Below are 19658 nucleotides of genomic sequence, written 5' to 3' on the forward strand. Positions count from 1 at the left end.
GGATTCAGAGCCTCCAGAGGGACCAGAGAGGAGTTCCTTGCCAGCCTTCCCTTTGCCAGTCTTTTTTTTTTTTTTTTTTTTCCTTCCGAAATAACATTTCTCTTCCTAACAATCATGGCTGTCCTGGAATTCACGCTGTGGACCAGGCTGGCCTCAGACTCAGAGATCTTCCCGCCTCTGCCTTCTGAGTGCTAGGATTAAAAGGCATGCACAGCCACAGCCCAGCTGTCAATCTTCTTGAACCCCTCACCCTGACTAACCTTGTGCCCTCCAGAAACTTCCTCTCAGATAACCTGAGACTTTCCACCCTGAAGCCTCGGGCCAGGTTTGGCTCCCTGGGCCTGTGGTCTTCAGCAGCTCTGAGCTCTCTGAGCTCTCTGAGCTGTTGGTAGCTAGTCATCTGTTACTCTGTTATCTATGCTTTGCCACAGGGTCAGCGAGCACTGAGGGGCACCCTCAAAGAGAGGAGAACTTGCTTGTCAGGAGCAGGGACTGCCCAGGGCTGCAGGGACTTCCCCTGTGTCCGAGTGAAGGACTGAAGGAAAGATGGATATCTGAACAACTGAAACACAGCCTGGGAGGAGCTGGCTGTTCCCCATGTTGGTCCTTCAAGGCGGCTAGTACGAGGATGCGGAAAGAAGGGAAACTGTGCCACAGGCACAGGACTTGGAGATTACTCCCCCTGGCAGCTGAAGTTGAGAGACCAGGGGCCACATCCTGTTCAAACCGCACTGGAGGCCTCATCTTTGGTGCCAGTCACCTCCCCAGGGTGGTTCTGTCTGCGGCTGCTTTTATGAGCAATGCATTTATTCATTCTCCACTGATGTTAGCAGAGGTCACTTTCTGTTGTTACTTAGATCCTGACTGTTAGCCCCTAGGCAGCCCACTCCCATGGACTGAGGCTGCAGGAGATGTGGTGATGTCTTCTGTGGCAAGTGCCAGGTTCTCTTTCTCTTCCTGTTCCTGGTACTAGGGACAGAGCCTGGGCCCTCACACATAGCAAGCAAGTGGTCTGCCTTTAAGCTCCATCTCCAGTCTTTTTTGAATGTTTATTACTTTAATTTATTATTTTATTGAAGTGTACAGTTATTTTGCCTGCATGCAGGTCTTTGCACCACCTGCATGCTCAGTGCCCTTGGAGGCCAGGAGAGGACGTTATATCCTCTGGAATCAAAGTTATAGATTGTTGTGAGCTGCGATGTGGGTGCTGGGAATTGCAACTGGGAAGAGCAGACGGTGTTCTTAACTTTGAACTTTGAAAGTATCTCACTAATTTCCCCCAGGCTGTCTTTGAACTCATTCTGTAGCCTAGGCAGCCTCAAATTTTTAATCCTTCTGTCTCAGACTCCTGAGTGAGTAGGTCCTGATAGACACCACCAGGCTTCCCTTAGATTTGTTGTTATTGTTGTTGTATTGAGACAAGATTTCTCTAGGTAGTTCTGGCTGTCCTGGAACCTACATAGATCAGGCTGGTCTTGAGTTCACAGATCTGCCTGTCTCTACCTCCCAAGTGCTGGCGTCAAAGGCATGTGTCAGCTCATTCATCTCCTTCATAGGTTGTTTTTTAAAAATACACACGCCTGTAATCCAGCACTAGGGAGGCAGAAGTGGGAAGAGTAAGAGTCAGTCATTCTCAGCTACGTACAGTAAGTATGAGGCCCTGTCACAAACAACAAATGAACAAAACTAAAAGCAAAACAACTCCACAAACCCAACAGCTAATAAAAATTACTACATCAGCAAATTAATAATAATATTACTGATGTTTAGAGACACTCTCGCTCTGTAGCCCCAGATGGCATAGAAATTTACCCTTGTTAGCAAACTTGTGGCAAGCCTCCTACCTAACCCTCCCAAGTGATGGGATTACTCTTCAAGGGGACATGTTAGAGTCACCTGTTGTAGATAAATGCTATTGTCTACTCCTTGCTTGACATTTACTTTCCTCCTGACTTCCTTTAGACTGAGTTTGGTCCCTGATATTGCTAGCCCCTACTCTCGTCATATATGAGAGGCAACAGCGCCCTCTGGTGTTTAAAGATCAGATTACAAAAAAGGTTCTCAAGGAAGGGCTAAGTCATGTGACTCTATTCCAGGTGCCACACCAAGTGAAGGGGCTAGTCTGACAACCACACCTAGCCTGTTAGGAGCTTGGAGAGAGAATGCCGCAAATTCGATCAGCATCAGGGCCTGTACTGACCGGAGCCAGCCTAGATGAATGACGGCATAGTGCAGCTGGAGCAGGAAGGGGATAGTCTTTTCCAGAAAGTTCGGCTGCACTAATCATCCTTCCAAGGAATGGAAGGAACAGCATTTCCTTCTCAAGGACTCTGGCCGTGGGAGAGCATTTTTAGAGGGGTATTTTCGAGCGGGACAGCCAAGTAGCAGGAGACCCTGAATTTACTTCCTTGGGCTGCTTCCTCGTCCTAAGGCAACCACTATACTGGCCCCTGTCACCAGCATTGCTGATAATCCCAGATTTTTCTGAATGAAGACAGATGAGGAGGGCACTTTGCATGTACTACTTCTCATTTGATTAGTATTCTTCAAGTAAGACGGTAGTATCTAGATCGTCTTCGAATGGTGAGGTTGATGTACAGAATCGCTCAAACTCTGACCTCTTTCTACTGCCCTAGGACATGGGAAGCCAGAGCCTCCACATGCTGGGTTTGCTTGGCAGAGAAGGGCTACAAGCTGGAGGAGAGGGGTGCTTGCCCACCCCGCTTCCATTTATCATATGGTAGCCATTGGTGCCTGCAGCCTGCTGGAAATTAGGCAGTAGACTCTGACTCTTGTGCTCGGCCAACAGGTGGGAAAGAGAGAAGGGGTATGGATGGTGGGTAGGAAGGAGGCAGGCTTTACAGTGTGCTCTGAGCGTGCTTTGTAAGATCTGGCTTGATACAGGCCCTTTGAGAGGCAGCTGGGGCATTGGTGCACACCGTCAGGGAATTCTCCACGAGCAGCATGAGCTAGCCCTGGATCAGCTCTGTGGGCATTAAAACAAATAACCAAACCAAAGCAACAACAACAAAAACAAAACAAACAAACAAAACACCCACACCAGGGCTAGAGAGGTGACTCAGTGGTTAAGGGAAACTGGCTGAAGACTTTACTTCCCAGCACTCACATCAGAGCAACTCACAAGTGTCTATAACTCCAGTTCCAGGGGCTCCTACACTTCTGGCTTCCATGGTGGGCACTGCACTTGGGTGTACATTCCTACCTGTAGATACACTCACATACACATAATTAAAAACAATGAAAGTAAATCTTGAGAAATATCCCCCTCTCACCTCAAAAGGGATAAGAGATCATTTCTTCTGGCCTGGGGAGACAGACTTAGGTTCCCCCAGGGTCCGTGCTCCGATGTGGCAGTAAGTTTTATGAAGTTTTAAATATAATAACATAGGCAAGCAGTCTTTTATATAGTGGGTGAGTATATGAGGTAGGTGGGATACTACATGCAATGGGGAACTCTCTGCTACAGGTCTCAGATGCTGCCAGATAACATTCCTAGCTTTTGGGTTGGTGGAAGGTGGGGGTCTGTTCATGCATTCCAAAAGGACGCACCCAGTAGGTATGTCAGGTCACACATAGAGGTGGGCAATAGATAGCTATTCAAATGAAAGGCTCAAGATAGCCATGATAAAGTGTTGTTATGATTTGGACCTGCAACATTCCAACTTTTCCAAATTCTAAATCCTAATCAATCAGCTTTTGTAGGTGCAGCTTCTTTCTGAGGACTTTGTTCATTATTAACACTGAAAGTGACCAGGAGTGTTATTTTAGACTTTTCACTCTGCACCTACGTATCTACCGCCTCAGTGAGCAAAAGTAATTTGTGTAAGGATTCAGGGGGAGCACACACCAGGAGGGCCAGCACCGGGCAGGTACCTGCACAAGGAACAGGCTGACATTTAAGTGGAATCAAGGGGCAGCTGAACTCCCGGTATCTCTAAGATTTTGGAATTTAATTTTCCTGAGTACACTATCTCTGAAAGGGTGTGTGTGTGTATCCTTGCAAAATGATCCATTCCTGTCTCTGTGCCTTTGCACACCTGTAATCCTCATTTGCTCACCTGTCACTGTAGGTAAGCAAGCAATGTATGTATTCTAAGTGTATCATGGGTCCCCGTGTTTCCAGCACCCATGAGATGATGGGCTAGGTGTGGGGGTCCAAATCTATTGTCTCAGCACTTGGCAGGTGGAGGCAGAGGGATCAAGAGTTTGAGGTCAGCCTGTGCTACATATAGTATAAACTTGTGGTGGAAGATGTCATTCTGTAAATATGTTTCTCGTATTGGTTAATGAATAAAGCACTGTTGGACAATAGGAAAGCAAGACAGGCGGGACTAGGAGACAAGGAGGAGAGAGGAAGTAGCAGGGAGGAGATTAAAAATGTAAGACTGAGAGAGAAATGGGTTAGTATTTAAGACAGAGTTAGCCAATAAGAAATGCTAGTAACAGGCCAACAGCATAATACAATGTCTTTGTGTGTTATTTGGAGCTGGCAGGGCTCTGGGAACAGGCCAGAGGGAAAATCTACTCGTAACAACCTTGTCGCAGTAAAGCAATCATTTGGGGCGTGGTGTCGTATACCTTTAATCCCAGCATGCTAGAGGCAGAGGCAGGAGAAATTCTGTAGTTGGAAGTTTTGTAGACAGAAGTTTCTGTCCAACCTAGTCCCGCAGCTGTTTAGTCCCAAATAAACACACAGAGGCTTATATTAATTATAAACTGGCTGATGGCTCAGGCTTCTTATTGGCTAGCTCCCATTTCTATTAATCTGTGTATCTCTACATGGTCTTGGCTTACCAGTGATGCCTGGGTTTCTTGCTTCCTCAGCAACTACATGGCCTCTTTTTGACACTGCCTACTACCTTTCTCTATCCCTGATTGGATTTCCTGCCTGATAATTCCTGTCTGTCCATTGGCTGAAACAGATTTATTCATCAATCAATAAGAGAAACATATATTTACAGCACACAGAATGACATCCCCTATCAAGGTTTCTCATCCTGCCTGCTTGTTTCCAGATATCCACTCAGAGGCTTAATATTTATTATAATTGTTTAACCAGTGGCTCAGACATATTATTGACACTAGCTCTCACAATGAAATTAACCCATTTTTACTTATCTGTGTATCACCACATGGCTGTGGCTTACAGGTAATATTCTGGCACCTTACTTATACTGCAGCTCTATGGCATCTCTGACTCGACCTTCTTTCTCACCATAACTCTGTTTGGGTTTCCTGCCTAGCTATATTCTGCCTGGCCATTGGTCACAACAGCTTTATTCACCAACAAATAAAAGCAGTGCATATTCGAAGCATACAGAAGGACATCCCACATCAAATTTCTGTGAATTTGAGGCCAGCATGGTCTACTTATGTAGTTCCAGAGCTACACAGAGAGATCCTATCTCAAAGAGAGAAAGAGAAACTAAAGAATGAAAAATTACAAATAGTGGGGTCCTGGGAAGGTGACTCAGTGGGTAAAAGTGATTGCTCAGCACTCGCAAAGACTGAGTTCAACACCCCATCCCTCCCACAAAAAGATGGGCAGTGAAGACAAGAGAATCCTTGGAAGTTCATGGGCCACTAGCCTGGCTCATTAATGCAGAGAAAACAATAAAGACACCCTGTCTCATTGTAGGTGGAAGGCAGGCTTGATGCCCAAGGCTGTCTTCTGATCTCTACAAATGCATCTTTTGCATACAAAACAGCCTTGAAGGTGGTCCTTGGAGGCACAAGAAGAGACACTGCAGAAGGAGCTGAACAAGGAACAACTTCCCCCTCCTCCCTCCTCTCCTCCTCCCTCTTCCCCTCCTCCTTATTCACATTCATTTTTGTTTACTTAGAAAGATTTTTTTATTTAATTTATGTATATGAGTATTGTGCTTGCTTGTATGTCTATCGTGTGTATGTGTGGTACCTGTGAAGGCCAGATGAGGGCATCAGATCCTCTGAAACTGAAGTAACATAGTTGTGAGCCACCATATGGGTGCTGGGAACCAAACTCAGGTCCTCTGGAAGAGCAGCCAAGGCTCTTAACACTGAGCCATCTCTCCAGTCTTATTATTAGTTTTGTTATTCCTGGCCTTCCTCTTTGGCTTTTTAACCCTTGTCCTCACTGCTTTTTTCTTGGTTCTTGAGAAATGTTAATATGTCTGGGTTTTTCCTGGTTAGTGAGAGGGGATATAAGCAGGCCTTGGAGAAAGGGAAGGTACAGTTCAGGACACATCAGTCAGCAGCCAGAAGTACCCTAAGGACTATGGGCCCCCAAGTTCCTGGGGCTAATGGTGGTTTGTGTGTTTCTAAGTTATATAGTTGGCTGGTTCTAAGCTTTACCACGAATCCTCAGTATTAAGCCCAGGCCAGCCTGAAACTTACTCTGTGGCCCAGCCTACTTTCTAGCTCAGAATCTTGAGTCCTCCTGACTCAGCCTCTCAAGTGTTAGGATTTCAGGTGTGTGTCATCACACCAATTTCTCTTTCAAGTTGGTCAAAATAAAAACAAAAAACCAGGCCAACAAATGATGCAGAGAAGGGTGTGTGTGCATTATGTTATATTATGTTATGACCACTATTAATAGTTTCTCCAGAATTTATGGGGCAGAAAGACTCGAGATTTCCCTTGAAGTTGCCTTTGTAACCACTTCCCACCTGATTGTTTGCTTCACGTGGGGTCTGTGGGTGGAAGGTCAATCACCGTGGGAAACAGTTTTCCCAAATGACCACTAGGTAGCGCTGTAGACCAGACTCAGTGCTACAGACCAGAGTTATGGAAGCCAAGGTCAGATCCTGGCTTGAGAATTCAACACCAGGCAGGAAAGGAGAATAAAACCAACAGTTTAGGTGGCTGTTGTGATGCACACATTTAATGCTAGCACTTGGGAGGCAGAGGCAGGCATATCTCTATGAGTTTGAGGCCAGCCAGAGCTACATAGAGAGACTGTGTCTCCAAAAGAAAAAGGAAAACTAGCGACTAGGGAAGAGTGGAGATGGAGGACCTTTCTTCTCACAGATCTCAGTCCTGACTCTATTTGCTTATTTATAGATGAGGTCTCACTATGTAGTCCATGGCTGGTCTAAAATTCTGAGTGTCCAACTAAAGGTGTGACTCACTATACCCAGATGGTGCGCTCTCTCTCTCTCTCTCTCTCTCTCTCTCTCCTTCCTCCGTGTAGCCCTGTTACTGTCTAAGAACTAGCTCTTCAGACCTGGCTGGCCTCAAGAAGCTCAGAGATCAGTCTTCCTCTGCCTCCTGAGTACTGGGAGACCAGATGATTCTTATTTTTGCTTGTGTGTGTGTGTGTGTGTGTGTGTGTGTGTGTGTATTGAGAAAGGATCTTGCTGTGTAGCCCAGGCTATCCTGGAATTATAAGTGATTCCTCCTAGCCTCATACCCATTCCACTTCAGCCTCATTTTTTTTGGGGGGGTCCCTCCCTTCAGTTTTTCGAGACAGGGTTGTTTCTTTGTGTAGCTTTGGAGCCTGTTTTTTGTAGATCAGGCTGGCCTAGAACTTACATAAATCTGCCTGCCTCTGCTCCCCAAGTGCTGGGATTAAAGGTGTGCACCACCACTGCCTAGCCCAGTTCATGTGTATAGGAATTTTGCCCATATATATGTCTATTTTCTACATATCTAGCATGCGTGTGCCTGATGCACAAGGAGGCCTTCCAGAAGAGGGTGGATCCTCTGAAGTGGAGTTTCATACTATAACGACCTGCCATGTTGGTCCTGGATTGAACCTGAGTAGTCTGGAAGAGACTTTATGTCTGAGCTGTCTTTCCAGACCATTTCAGCTTTTTTGTTGTTGTTTTGTTTGTTTGTTTGTTTAATTTATTTTTATTTGTTTCTTAAGACTGGGTTTCTCGGTGTAATAGCTCTGGGTGTCCTGGAACTTGCTTTGTAGAGCAGGCTGGTCTTGAACTCACAGAGATTGCCTGCCTTGCATGTGCCACCACTGCTGGGCTCTGTTTCAGCTTCTTACAGGCAGGGATTTACAGGTATTGTGTCACCATGAATAACTGGCATGATTTTTTTGTTTTGCTTTTGCTTTTGGCTTTTGAGACAGGGTTTCTCTGTAGCTTTGGAGCCTGTCCTGGAACTAGCTCTGTAGACCAGGCTGGCCTCAAACTCACAGAGATCCGTCTGCCTTTGCCTCTCCCAGTGCTGGGACTAGAGGCGTGCACCATCAGCACCTGGCCTGGCATGATTATTTATTTTAGGCGTACATAAAGTGGGATAATTTCCTTTGAACATTAGGTCCTACTAGTGAAAAAAGTGTTGAAATTGAAAGCTACAGTTCCAGCTTGACACTTTGTGGGGCAGGGATAACTTGAGTCAGGGCTGCTTGCTAGGAGGCAGGGAGCCTGGTTCAGTGATAGATTGTGTGCCTACCACAGGAGAGGCTCTGGATTCAACTCTTAAAACTGAAAAAGAACTCTCCATCTCATGCTCAAGAAACAGAGGCAGGCAAAGATCTATGAATTTGAGGCCAGACTGGTCAACAAAGTGAGTTCCAGGATAGCCAGGGCTACATAATAGAGATCCTGTCTTACAAACACACACACACACACACAAAAATTACATCTCATAGACATCTATAAGCTTCCATAGAGAAGAAATATGCAATTTTTTTGTCCATCTTTCTTCTCTGCATACATTAGCATGTACCTGTTTTTAAATGAATAGGTGGGATGTACCTCAGTTGGTACCCAGCAAGCACAAAGCCTAGGGTCCATCCCCAGCACCGCACAGACCACACCCGTACTTGCAGCAATCAAAGGTATAGGCAGGGAGATCGGAAGTTCGAGGTCATTCTAGGCCATTGCGATGTTTCGAACAAAAATGGCCTCCATAGGCTCTATGTTTCAAAATTTGATCCCAGATTGACAGAATTGTCTGAGAAGGATTGGGAGGTGTGGCCTTGTTGGAGGAGGTATATCACTGGGTGTGGGCTTTGAGGTTTCACAAGACTTACATTCCCAGCATGCCTCTCTGCCTCCTGCTTATGGATGGAGATGTGAGCTCTCAGCTCCTGCGTTGGTGTCACGCCCGCTGCCATGCTCCCGACACGGTGGTGACAGAACTTTAAGTCCTAAATAACCCTTTCCTATTAAGACTTGGCTTGGTTGTAGTGTTTTATCACAGCAATAGAAAGGAAACTAAGTCCTGCTATGTACTGAATTCCAGGCCTGTATTTTGAGAGAACCTTTTCTCAAAAAGAAAACAAAACCCAAAACTAAAACAAAGAAGCAAACTCACAAAAAACAAAACAAAACAAAAAAATAGAAATAAATGATAAGCCAAGCAAAATGATACCTGACTCTTTCTCAAAAGCAAACAAGTGAACAAACAACCTACTATGTAGGCCAGTGAGACGGCTCAGTAGGTGAAGGTATTAACGGTCAAGCCTGAACCCACATAATAGAGGATAGAACAGACTTCTGCAAATGGTCTTTTTTGTCCTCTATACATGCACACATATATACAAATAAAATAAACGTGAGAAGCAAAAACATAAAACCACTGGGGAAGCCGAGGTAAGAGGATCGTGAATGCTATGCCAGTCCAGGATAACTAAAACTACATACACTAAATATATATATATATATATATTTAGTGTATGTATATACACACACACACAAAACCAAACAATCATAAATGGATGGGGCATAGTGGTGAACACCTGTAAGTTCAGGAGTCTAAGGCAGGAGAATTGAGGATTCTAGGTTAACCTTGGGTACATGTTGAAATTCTGGGCTGGGGAAATGGTCAAGATAACTTGTTGCTCTTGCAGAAGACCTGGGCTTGATTCCCGGCACCCACAAGGTGGCTCACAACCATCTGTAACTCCAGGTCAGGGGATCCAGTGCCCTTTTCTGGCCTCCACAGGCACCCAGCACACATGGAGGAGGCAAAGCAGTCATACACAGAAAATCAAACAAAACCAAAGCAAAACAGACACACAAAAAAGAAAACCATAAGTGGTAACAAGGCTATATATGTTGGTCTGGAAAGTCTTCACATTCATGGTATTATTTTATGTAGGTCTGTCAATTTTTTAGTTGTCTTAACTATTACTGGTTTTAGTGGAATACTGAGCCATCCTAAAGAACACAGAGAATTTCTGAGCATAAATTATTGTTGTTACTATAGTTTAGTGTTAAGGTTTTTAAAAAGGAAATGACTTGTTCATTTTTATTTTGTGTGTATGGGTGTTTTTGTCTGTATGTCTTTCTGTTCACTATATGTATACAGTGCTTGCAGAGGTCAGAAAGAAGGTATTGTATCCACCGTGTGGATGCTGGGAATTAAACCCAGGTCCTGTGGAAGAGCAGCCAGAGTTCATAACTGTTGAGCCATCTCTGCAGTATTTTTATGTTTGTTTTCTCTTGAGTCAGTGTCCCAGTATGTAGCCCTAGGTTGCCCTGGACCTTGCCCTCTAGACCAAGCTGGCCTAACTTCACAGGGATTCGCCTGTCTTCGCCTCCTGAGTGCTGAGATCAAAGGTGTGCACCACCACTTCTGTCTATTGTAGGTTTTTGTTTTCTTTTTCTTTTCAGGCAGTCTCTCATAGGCAAGTCTTAGGCTTCAATCCTCCCACCTCCATCTCCCAAGTCCTGGGACAGCATATGTGCATCCACAAGTCAACCTTTCAATACTGGAGTAGCATTGGCACAGCAATACCTATGTCGTAGTAAATTGCATGTCTGCAAAGAGGCTGGGGGCAAGGAACAGGTGTTAAAGGTGAAAAGAGACTTTCGTAAGTTGTGTTGATGCAATGATCCTTGGCCACAGAATCGATAACAAGGGCGGCATCTGTCCAAGGCTGAACACAATGATAGGCAGATGCTCTCAGTGTGAGGCTGCTATAGTATGGGTGGAGTGGTGGCCATGACAGTCTTCTGTCAATAGTTTTTATAATTAATCATTTGTGAAATTTTTCTTTCTTGATTTCACTCCAGTAGCTTGTAATGCTTGACAACAGCAATTCCACTTTCATTCATTCATTCTTCTTTTTTTCTTTTTCTTTTGGAGCTGGAATCTCACATAACCTAGGCTGGACTTGAACTTCTGGTCCTCCTGCCTCCACCTCCTAACTACTGGGATTACAGGTGTGATAGGTGTGTACCACCATGGGAAGACTATGTTGATGCTGCTGAGAATAAAACCCAGGGTCTCCAGCCTGCTCTGCAAGTTTTTTACAACTGAGCCACACCCCAGCCCTCCATTTTGATTTTGACAACTGCCACAAAAGTCCTTGAACAGGGCTGGTGGCATTCACCTGTAATCCTAACACTAGGTAGACCACAGCAGGAAAATCTCATGTTTGGGAACTGACTGGGCTACAGAATGGGTTCAAAGCTAGCCTGGATAATATAATGAAACCCTTATTCATATTTTAAAAGATTCTTGAACATGCTTTTGTCATTTGTGTAAGTTTAAATGAAGGAGGAATTCCTAGTAGTGGGACTGCTGGGTCAAAGTGAATGGACTTTGAAAATGTTCATGCATGAGACCCTAGGTTTGATCTCAGCAATAAAATGACATCTTTGACACACGATGTCATATGCTTTTTCTTTGGCTTGCTTTTTGTGTTTTGTTTTCTGAGACAGGATCTCTCTGTGTAGCCCTAGCTATCCTATAGACCAGGTTAGCCTCAAATTCAGAGGTCTCCTGCCTCTGGCTCCTGAGTGCTGGGATCATTCTTTAAAACTTTGTGTTTCCAATTTTTAAAATGTTAGGAAAATGCACATACGATTTATTATCATAAACTTGTGTGTGTACTCTTGTGTGTGGGTGCACATGGAGGAGTAGACATGGAGGGGTGTACTTAAAGGTTAGATATCAAACTAGGGTGTCACAGGAGCCATCCATCTTTTTGTTTTGATTTTTTTTTTTTTTTTGAGACAGGGTTTCTCTGTGGCTTTGGAAGCTGTCCTGGAACTAGCTTTTGTAGACCAGGCTGGCCTCTAACTCACAGATCCGCCTGCCTCTGCCTCCCGAGTAACATGTTGTTTTTATTAGAGTTTTCTCTCTTGCTTTCCTTTTTAAAATTATAGCTTTTAGCCAAGTGTAGTGATGCAATACATTGCCTATACTACTAGCAGTTGGAGGATAAGCAGGGGGATGGCTTTGAGTTCCTGCCAGCCTGGTCTACATAGTGAGATTCTGTCCCAAGGGAAAAAATAAATAAGTGAACAAGTGAATGCATGAATAAATAATAAAGTTCTGCTATTTTTTTTAAAGTCAGGCATGGTGGTTCATGCATGTCATCCCAACACTCAGGAGTTTGACACAGGAGTGCCATGAGTTTCATGATAGCCTGGGCTACCCTGTCTTAACACCCACCTCCCCAAAAATTTTAAAAATAAAATTACAGTTTTTTTCTTTTTAAGCTATCCATGCAGTGTATTTCTGTAATCCTAGTAGTGGGGAGGCTGAGACAGGCGAAGTGCTGTGACTTGGAGGTCAGCCTGGTCTGTATAGCAGGTTTTAAGATAGCCTAGGCTACAGAGAAAGACAATGTCAAGAGAGACAGAGCGATAAGAGGAGGGGGGTGGCAGTCTCCTGTAATCCCAGCATTTGGGAGATGGAGGCAGGAAGCTCAGGAATTCAAAGTCAGCCCCATCTGCATAATAAGTTCCAGGGGACCAAGGTGGTAGGTGAAAACTGACTCTTACAAGATGCCCTCTGACTGCCACATGTATGTTATGACCCTATCCCTTGCCCATCATGATCATAATAATTTTTTAAAAAATCTGGGTGGTGGAAACATGGCTCAGCCTAGGTGAGGTCACAGGCTTAGGCCAGGTAGAAAAACAAAAGCTCATATTTCCTGGGGCCACCCGACAGAGTTCTAGCATGGACAAGTGGGAGGTGGACTTGCATATCCCACACTAGCCTGGGAGAGGGTGTGGGGGAGTGCACAAGGCCTGAGTTGTACAGGGTCTACTTTCTGTGAGCATATGGGCAAGTGTGGCCAGGTTCATGTCTGTGGGCTAGTGCACCTGGTGTGCTTTTAAGTGGGTCAACATGCCAGACAGATGTGTGTGTGCTTGAGGCTGGGCATGTGTTTGCAGGTGTGCCTGCCATCCTTGTGTCCTTAGGAACCTCTAGCTGGGGTGGTGAGAACTCAGTGGGGGCAGCTGTGGGAGGCAACCATCCCAGACCTGGGAAGCCTTGGGAAGCCTTCTTTGCTTCCTCTGTTCCCTGGCAACAGTCACACTTGAGGCTGGGGAGACTTGGAACTGGTGACACCAAGTCCACACACAGGAGTAGAGTTCCTGCCTGGAGGACTTAGGGCAAGAATTAGTTAGACTTCAGCATCCCTACATGCAATGGGGCTTTGTTCATAAGGCCCAGATCAGGAGGGCATAGGGCAGGGGTAGTTTCAGGTTGTCCCCCAGCCCCTGCCATGTCTTTTATGTGAAGACATGGAGCCCTAGAGCCCTTGGTCAGATGGTGCCTGGTGGGACCATCTGAGCCGACTGATCTGTCTGGAAGGGCTCCCAGTCTGAGAGCTCGGAGAGCTGGGGATGTAGGTTCAAGGGAGTTGCTATTCTACAAATAACATGCTGAGCTGAGTGCTGGAAGTATCCAAGTATCCTCAATTCCAGACATCAGCCCTGTACTTACTGGGGCATTTGGGGGTTGTTACTTCGTCCTTATATAAAGGGCAGGAACTTTGGCCTCTCCTTGTTGGATCCCTTCTCTTATCTTTCCTGGCTTGGCTTCTAGGCCCCAAGGTCTCCAGATTTGGCTTCTTTTCTTAGGCCATTCTTTCTCATTCTTTCTGTTGGTCAGTGCTGCTCAGCACTCATGGAGACTATTCTGGGCCAGGACACACAAGGGACACAAAGACCAAGGAGAACAGGGCTCTGGGCTCCTGGGAGGCACCCAACCCAGCCGCCGATGGGGGTCAGGTGTGCTTAGCTAGGATGCCCTTCTCTGAAGGAAGGCATGAGGGAAGCCAGTCCAGGTGATATAGACAAGAGAAGCCAAGGGAGCTAGGCCTGGAACAAAGAGAGGGTCCTGAAACTCCTGGCGACAAGGGGGCGGTGACCTCTCCCACTGGGAGATGAGCTTCCTTCCCAAAGCTCCTTCTCACGCAATGGACCGGAAGGGGTGGTGGGCCTATTGTTCCCTGGCACGCTATCATCCTCCCCAGCCCTCACCAGCTTTTGGGAGGGTAGGAATGGGAGGAAGTGAGCTGAGGCTGGGCCCTGGCAAGACCCCAGTGAAGAGGGTGCAAGTGCCGGGAATGCTGGCTCACATGTGTGCCACAGCTGCTCATGGTAAGCTTGTGGGTTTGTTTGTACAGAGAACAACTTTCCCAGCATGTCTGCTGTGTGTGTGTCTACTCACCTGAGGCATGACACTTTATACATACTATCACGTTAAGCCTCTTACCAGCCCTGTGAGGTAGGCTTATTATCCTCAGTTGCAAGATGAGAAAATCCACTCAGGTTATGAAACTGGCTAGTGAATTTGAGCCAACCATCTGCTTATCACTTTCCACTTCCCAATCTCTGGTGAGGTGGAACATGTCTTTAACTGCTGGCCAGGACAGGAGTGAAGAGGTGAAGGAAGGGAGGGGCATGAAAAAGCAAACAAATGTCACCTTACTGTCCTTCTAAGGCCATAAGCAAGCAGGCAGACAAGCAGGCAGGCAGGCAGGCACAGGTGGCCTCAGCCAAAACCAGAGGAAACCTTCCTCCTCAGAATGAGGAGAGCTGTAAAAGGTGTGTTTTTGCCTATAAATGTCTGTACTATGTAACCTGAGAGGGGCCAGACTAGGACCCTGTGAACACTGTGTCCTGATAGAGGGATAATCAGAAAGCAGGACCTTAGGTGGGTGGCCCATTGAGAGTTGGGGAACTCTTAATAAAATGAAGGGCAAAGCCAGGTGACTCTTTGAACTCTATACATGCTGGTCTGGGAGAAGCAGTGTCTGGATTCCCCAGTGAAGATGGTGTACTCACACCAGTTGTAGACAGTTCATCTTTTGTAGATTCCTTTGCCAATTGGAAAATTCTCACTTAGGGAGTGATTGCCTTGGGATAAAATTTACTGGCAGGTCTGGGAGACAGTAAACTTAGCCATTGGGTTCATCTGCCTAGGGACCAAGGATATCCTGGGACAGAGATGGCCTTGAGGATAAAAATGACTAGAAAAGATCACGTGATCTAGTGCCACAGCTCCTTCCAAAATGGCGAGCTGCTGTGGACTGAAAGCAGTGGAGCTGGTTGATGGGAGGTGTCATTCTGTAAATATGGTTCTCTTATTGTTTAATGAATAAAGCCCTGTTGGCCAATAAGAAAGCAAGACAGGCGGGACTAGGAGACAACAAGTATTCTGGGAGATGTAGAAGGAGATTCAAAATGTAGAGACTTGAGAGGGAAGAGGTCCCGACCCTCTCTCCAGAAAGATAAGACCGCATGGAAACACTTAGATTAATAGAAATGGATTAATATTTAAGACAGAGCTAGCCAGTAAGAAACACTAGTAATATGTCAACATCTTTATATCTAATACAGTGTCTGTGTGTGTTATTTGGGGGCTGATGCGGCTCTGGAACCAGGCTGTTGGGAAAACTGCTTGTAACAGCTGGTCTGTGGAACTGTCAGCAGACCCTGTCTTGGGGTCTTTAGGTCTGGCTGAGAACTAGAGTGAGCTTGGTTTTCACTGATAGTAGAAAGATATGAAGGTGACTGCTGGCAACCCTTGTGCACCTCTGCCTGCTTTTTCCATGGGCCTGGTGTGTTGGGTTCACCTCCCAAGGTAGTCTGGGTTTTGTGACAAACCTCCTTGTTCCATCACTGAATTACAATTCCCAATTCTGGAGTGCAGGTTGGAGGCTGACCTAAGCAATCTAAAGGAAAGGCCTGGTTGGTGGGTGTTGCTTAAGATAAAGAGGTGGGGATCTGAGCTGTACACAAATGGGGTGCAGAGAAGCCCCTTAACCTCCATAGAGAAACAGAGGCAAGCTCCCAGCTCAGGGTGTTTTCTACCATTTCTTCTTTGCCCAAATCGTCCATCTCTGGTATACTACAGTATTTTCAGTGGATTGAGAACAGCCTGAGATGATGTCTGCCCAGGACAGACCAAGATAGAACTGGCTCCATCTGCCTCCTGCCCCCTATCAGAGACAGGAGTGGGGAGTAAAGGAGCAAAGTCTCTGTGTCCAACTCTTCCTTCCTACCTTGGCTCTGGCCAGAGTGGAGCTCTAGGCCACCTGGTTAAAGATTGGCCAGGTGTTCGTGAGAAGCTCAGGCCAGCTCCAGTCCACATGTGGTCAGATTGGTCTGTGACCATCAGATGACAATCACCAGATCTGTCCTGAAACCTCATAGGGAGCTAAAACTTGCTGAATTTGGATTAAAGAAGTATAGCAATGCCTGCCTGTTGCCTCTTACGGGTTTCTACCTGCCAGTGCATCAGTCAGTGCTCTCCAGAGGAACAGCTGTGCTAGAATGAATATATATCATGAAATACAGGTGACTTATACAATAAGGGCTAAATAGATCAGCAAGAAGGAAAGGTGGAGCTGGGCATGGCAGTAGCACACACTTTTAATCCCAGCATTCGGGAGGCAGAGGCAGGAAGATCTCTGTGAGTTCCAGGTCAGTCTGGTCTACCGAGTGAGACCCTGTCTCAAAATAAACCCAAACCCACAGAACCAAAACCCAACCAAACAAAAGACGTGAAGTCAAGCAGGAAAAGCAGTGGCTTCTTTTATCTGATAAGTCTTTCTCTTCATTTGAATGTTCTCCCTTCTTAAAAAATTATTTATATTTATTTTTACTTTGTGGTAGGTGTTTTTCCTGCATGCATGTCTGTGAACTACATGTTTGCCTAGTGCTCCAAGAAGTCAGAGAATCTCTTGGAACTGGAAGTACAGACAATTGTTAGCCACCATGTGGGTGCTGGGAATCAAGCCTGGTCCTCTGCAAGAGCAGCCAGTGCTCTTAACCACTGAGCCATCTCTCCAGTGCTACCCCCAGAGACCTCTCTATCAGCAGCCCTCCATCAGGTGTTGTATACCCACTCTTTGGACCATGCAGAGATGTGTTTCTTAGATGATTCCACATCCAATCAAGATTAACCACCAATATGTGCCCATTTGCACAATAGTGACTTAATTGTTAAGCCCCAAACACTTACAGATTGAATTTGAAGCCTGCTGTCAATATCTCATAGCTGCAAGCTCATAGGCTCTGATAAAGGATTGCTACAACTGTAGTTTTGCTGAATGGATGTGTTGTCAAACCACCTTCTAAATTTTGTGGGGGCTGTCCCCACTTTGATGAGAGAAGTTCCTTTTACAGTGGGCAGCAGTCAATGCAGAGACTTAGACTTGGTCAAAGGGCCAACAGTAACTGATTGTTAAATGCTCAGCTCCAAATGTATCATTTGATATAGGGTTGTATACATGTAAGGTTGATATATCTGTATAGACCATTTGAAGGCTTGGAGAAGAGGAGGTGGAAAGCGAGGGCTGAGGAAGAGATAGATAGGATGCTGTGGAATGCCGTTTTTCCAGGCATGACATGGCCATGGCACCTGTGAACTCACAGCAGCTGTGATTACCTGACAAGACCAGGCCAGTCAGTATTGAGTCAGAAATGGGGGAGGGGATCATGAGGCCCCATCTTTTTCTGACATTGACAGTTAATGTTTCCTGGAGAAGGCGGAGACATTTTCTCCAGTGGTGTAGCCACTTGTAAGTTTTACATGCTTCTGGAAATAACTCCTCACTGGTTTGGTGTTCATGTAAGAAATCCTAGTCAAACTCATTAGGGCATACACACATGGACACACACACACACATACACACACACACACACACACACACAAACAGAGAGAGAGAGAGAGCCATGGAATCAGAAGACTGGTGGGGAAGAGTAGGGGAATCAATAGGAGTAGAGGGTGATAAGAGAGGGTAGTAGGGTAAATATGCACCTATGACAAAGTCGTAATTAATGCCTGTTATCATGTATAACTAAAACATGTCTTAGAAAGATTAACTACATGCCCTGGGAGTCTTCCACTAGGCTAAAGGCTCTGGAGGGAGGTTCCTGCTCCCTCAGGCTGAGCATGTCTCTTCTCTCAACAAGGGGTCCAGAACAAGCCTGCTGGTCCTAGCATGACAAGGGCTGGGCTGTCTCTGAGCAGGGGCATTCCCTCCTCAGTGTGGAACTCTGTCTCCCTTTTCCAATTTGAGATGTCTGGGGCTGGGTTATGGCTTGGAATCCTGAGGCAATCCTTTAGACTGAGGTTGCCCAGGGCAGAGATGTGCCCTCTGAGTCTAAGAGATAAGCTCAGTCTCCTCCTATTTGGAATTCCTTGAGGAGTTTACCTTGGGTTTGAAGATAGGCAGATCACAGACAGTGGAACTCCAGAATGGGGCTCCAGAGTTCATCACAGTTTGGCCCTGCTTTCACCTCCTAAACATTATTATTACTTTCGTTTCAAGAAGATCTATCTTATTTTTAAGTTGTGTGTGTGTGTGTGTGTGTGCACGTGTGTGTTGGTGTTAAGTGCATGTATGTGTGTGTGTGTGTGTGTGTGTGTGCATGCTAACACAGGTCGAAGTCTCTGGTCCCATGGAGATGGAGTTAAAGGCAGTTGTGAGCCTCCTGATGTGCATGCTGGGAAAGGAAACTCCAGGGGAGCAGTACCTGCTCTAAACCAATGAGCCATCTCTCCAGAACTTTGTATGGAGTTGACCAAAACATTACTTTTTTGTTATTTGTTTTGTTTGTTTTGTTTTTTGAGACAGAGTTTCTCTATTGCTTTGGAGCCTGTCCTGGAACTTGCTCTGTAGACCAGGCTGGCCTCAAACTCACAAGAGATCTGCCTGCGTCTGCCTCCCGAGTGCTGGGACTAAAGGCATGCACCACCACTGCCCTGCCAAAACATTATTTTTTAAATATATAACTTATATTTTAAATTTAAAAATTTATTAATTTTTTCCAAAACCACAGATAACTATGATATGGCTCTCCGGACTATTGGGCGATGACCATTGGACTAACCTCTTTGGAAATAAGTCTGGCTCATTTTACCTTGGAGAATCCTAGCTTGTAGGAATATTTGATTGGAACCTTATGAGTCATAAAGAAAGCACAAATGCACTGGAAGAGCAAGGGTACAGGTGGATCCTGACACAAAGGCAGGCAGATCTCTGAGTTTGAAGTCAGCAAACAACAACAACATAAAGCAACCAGCTCCTCATTTTTGCCTCCTGTGACTCTTGTTCTTATTCCGTGAAGTTACTCACTTAGGACTGAACAGTGAGTGTTCCTTTCTTTGAGCTTACCGAGTGTATGAGATGCCTTTCTAATGCCTTACAGGAAGCAATCTAGGGAGGAAGCCTTTACAGGGATTACAGTTTGAAGAGATGCACTCCATCATGGCAGGAAGGCATGGAGGAGCAGGAGTGGTGTGGACACATCATATGATAAACCTGTATTTAACTTTTTGAGGGACCACTGAATCAGTTTTCATAGTGGCTGAACCACTGTATATTTCCACCAGCAATGTATGAAAGTTATACTTTTTCTACAGCTCTCCGATTCTTATAATACTTATAATGGTTGGCTTTTCTCAACTTGATACAATGTAGAGTCACTTGGAAA

This window comes from Phodopus roborovskii, unplaced genomic scaffold (genome assembly GCF_943737965.1).
Source record: "Phodopus roborovskii unplaced genomic scaffold, PHOROB, whole genome shotgun sequence".
Classification (NCBI taxonomy): Eukaryota; Metazoa; Chordata; class Mammalia; order Rodentia; family Cricetidae; genus Phodopus; species Phodopus roborovskii.